This window comes from Candoia aspera, chromosome 2 (assembly GCF_035149785.1).
Source record: "Candoia aspera isolate rCanAsp1 chromosome 2, rCanAsp1.hap2, whole genome shotgun sequence".
Classification (NCBI taxonomy): Eukaryota; Metazoa; Chordata; class Lepidosauria; order Squamata; family Boidae; genus Candoia; species Candoia aspera.
In genome coordinates this window covers 117,830,117-117,834,000 of record NC_086154.1, presented here as the reverse complement: position 1 = coordinate 117,834,000, position 3,884 = coordinate 117,830,117, and the positions used below count along the sequence as shown (strand labels likewise).

Here is a 3,884-nt window from a genome sequence, read left to right as displayed (position 1 = left end):
TTGCTTGCCTATTTGTTTATTCAAAACATTTATATAGCCACCCATTTTAAAACAACTCTGGGCAGATTACAACCAAGACTTCTAGAAGAACAGCTGGAATCAACACAAAAAAGCGTCAGTGAAAACTTTAAGGACTATTGTGCCTGGAGCTTTCCTGGGTGATAGATTTCAAACATCAGCTTATGCCACCATAACCACACAGCCACTTAGCAAATGGGCAGCCATATAAATCTGATTAATTACTTAATTAAACACCTAGCCATCCCCCCCTACGCTACAGGTCATTCGGTGGTCTTTTTTCTAAGGCTGCGTCGCCTTCCTTTTTAAATCTCCTACTGTATTGCTATCCTGCCTAAATAAATAACAGAAGCATATTCAGCGTCAGATATTCATTCACATTTAATCACATAAGGTGCTATTAGCCACACAGCAAAGAAAATTTGTTTGGTTTTATATTTTAAAAAAACTGTAATTTTTTTTAACCTGACAGAGTCGCTTTAATTAAGTGATCAGATGATCTGGAGCATGAATAACAATGCGCTAATTCATGCCTAACAAGTTAGGCATAAGACCAAGAAAGAGCCTTCTACTGCAATTTTTAAAAATTCATTAAAATACTTAACATGGGCTTTTTAAAAACACATGTTAATTTAGCAAGAGAACTAATAAGTTATGAGCAAGGAAAGTACATTCTATTAAACTTCCAACTTGTAGTCCCAGGAGGCTGTGGGATCTCTGATACTTTCTTTATGCAATATAATAATCCACAATAACATTAGATGCAATGAAGGGGATGGGACATTAATTGGAAGTTTTGGAAAGGTAGTTCAGGGTGAAGGAAGACAGCACATGATCAGCACCTTCTGAGGCTCCATAAGCTTCAATTAGCCATGCCTTTCTTTTAAGGAGAAACTTATCACCATCCTCAGAAGAAGTGTCTAAGTAGCCATTTATTAACTGTTGTAAGTATCGTTAGGAGGCATGGTGTGATGGAATAGAGATCTGGGCAAGATAGCAAGGGAGATCAGAATGCCATTTTTCCTGTTCAGAATGACATTACCCATTCCATTGTGGCATATTACTGAGATGATTAGTGGCATCAAATGACTCTGAAAAATGATTATGTACCATTAAAAACATTAGTCTGTCTGAAACCAGCACAAACAAATGGCAGTGCAGGGGATGAGTCATTAGTTTTAGAGGCTGGCTGATGTGACTGGAAAGGCAGGCAAATATCTTTGCAAATTAACACGTGCAACAAGTTAGAGGGGATATGGTTGAGGTGGTTTCTCCGGGAGATGAGGAATTATTTATTTCCAAGAAGGTGATGGGGTTGTAGAGAATAGTTCAGGTGTGAGTGGCTGAGAACAGGGCAGGGCGATGGGTATAGCTGGGAATTAATATACTGCAAGAGCAAGGGCAGTTACAGACTAACAAATTGTTAGTCACCCAAAGTCATGTATACAAGATGGGTGGCCATATAAATTAAACAAATAAACAGATGGATGTGGATGTGGATGTGGATCTCAAAATAGCTGAGCCAAATATGGGCTTAGCCCAGCTAACACTGAATAATAGCAGACATTCATTAGATCTCTTAAGAAACACATGAGCCAAGCTATTTTGTCTTCTATCGTGATCTGTACAGTAGTTCATGCAAATGGTTTTCCTGGGGCTTCTCAGCTGCTTTTCTTAAGAAAATGTCTCTGCAAGAGCTAAGTCCAAAAATGGTGATTCTCAATGATGTGCAGCAGCTACTGAAGAAGGAAGGAACTGAAGCCCAGATCAAGGCTTATTATGAAATCCTGCAGGATCAAAAAGGTGTTGGGATGAGTGAGCCACTTGTAGATGCTGAAGGCTATCCCCTTCAGCATCTACAAAATGTGGATATCTGCCAAGTCCAGAGGGAGAGACACAACATCATCTGTTTGCAGAATGATCACAAAGCATCACGTACGCATTAGCCATATGTCCAGGAGAAGGAGAAGCATGGCAGGGACGAAGTATAGGCTTGAGCTGAAACCTAGAGCCAGGCTTTGCCTCTGCCCTTTGCCCAAGTGAATGCTATTCTGCCTGGATCCCCAGCAAGCTTCTTACCTTTGCAAGTGAATGATGAGATAGTTGAATTTGGCCCTGTCAATAGCTACAGCTTGCAGGCACTGCAGAACATTGCCAGTGTGGTGCCGCACAGCAAGGACAAACCACTAAGCATGACTGTGGTCTGAAGAGGAGGAAAATTCCCTCTTGGGCTCACTCTGAAATGCTGGAATGGAAAAGAACTTCTGGGTTGTAATATTATTCCTTGGCAAAAATGACTTCTGATGTTGCAGCTCATGGTGATTTGGGGACATCTCAGTTTGATGTTAGCATCTACCCAAAAAAGCTGGAAAGTTGAAAGTGAATTTGGAAGCTTGAACATTTATTATATTTCATATAGATGCCATTTGGAAAGTTTTCTGATACCCTTTAACCTGGGTGTAAAGACAGCAGGGAGGGTGTGAAGCTTTATTGTGGAATTCGGCAACTTAGTTCTGTAGGCTTCCTTTTGGTTCTTCCCTATTTGTTTTGTTAGGGAGCTAGCCAGTAAAGAATTATGCTTTTCCTAAGGGGGAAGAAAAACAGGATATAAAAACTCAGTTCTATCTAAATTACATATTGAAGAAAGGGAAGAGAAAGAGAGAAGTGCTTTTTTGTCCCTTAAACACAGAGACTCATTTTATTAACAATGGGCCACATTAGAAAAAGACACAGTCAGGAGTACCCACAGGGAGGAGGTAAAAAATGTCAGGTTGGTGGCTGTGACCATGTGGTTGATGTAATCACATGATTACAGTGCACATAAAAAGTACTTTGGCACCTTAATTGTGCAGTTGCAGCTACCATCTTGCCTTTTTTATTCCACCCACCCATCATGGACGATCCTGGATGCTAGCATGTGAAGACCCTTCCCCTTTTCTACATCTCTTATTTGACCTAGTGATCAAAACAGCTCATAGATGCAAAGAGATTGTGCAATGTCCACCATTTATTGAAAAAGCCACCACTGGCTGTGTATACTGTAGGGAGTTAACTATTGCACTAGGACTAAGAGATGTCATTTGTTTGCTTTCTTGCTAACTTATTTAATTTTTATCCTGCTTATCTATCCATTGGATAATCCGTGTTCAAGTCCATCCTTGATCATGGAAGTTTACCAGATGACTCTGAAGTTGTCATTATCTTTCAGCCCAACCTATCTCAGATCTGTTGCTGTGAGATAGATTGGAGGAGGGAATGGCAGTTATGATGTCTTCAGTTCCTAGAGGAAAGACAGGATATAAATCTAGTGATTATAATTTCATAACTCTAATGACCGTAATTTCATAACTGTTTAAAACAATCCTGAAGAAGAGACCAGTATCTTATTCAGTATCTGGTGCAGACTGGAGCTGAGCTCTTATGACTAGTTTTAGAGTCCTCTAAGGTAGCCTCTGATTAAGATGAGTAAATTGGAGGTATATCCATATTAGGCTCCGCTCCTGTTCTCTGGAAATTAATGGAAGCTGCAGAAGGCAATATGAGCCAATTTCATTACCCAAAAGTAGAACTGAAAAACAGTTTAAATTGAGTGGGCTTTGCAAATTTTCATTCAAGATTGGCTTGGCATCTCATCTACATGTCCAACAAATGGCATTCCTAATCCATTGCCAATATATACACACACACACACACACACACACCACACACACTTTTTGTTAATTCAGGCTTTATTTTATGAGTAGCAGATTTGCTCATTTAATATTCTCCATTGTGTAACTTGGAATTCTCCCAGTTCCTTGGTATTTCTCAGATTTGGGACAGTCTGCTATTATTCCCAGGATATTGGATGTTGTGTACAACTCAGG

General features: G+C 39.8%; 1 pseudogene; it reads left to right on the top strand.

The window, feature by feature from the left end:
- The first annotated feature begins 1,700 nt into the window (after positions 1–1,700).
- Positions 1,701–2,315, top strand: LOC134492365 (26S proteasome non-ATPase regulatory subunit 9-like; annotated as a pseudogene).
- The last annotated feature ends 1,569 nt before the right edge of the window (positions 2,316–3,884 follow it).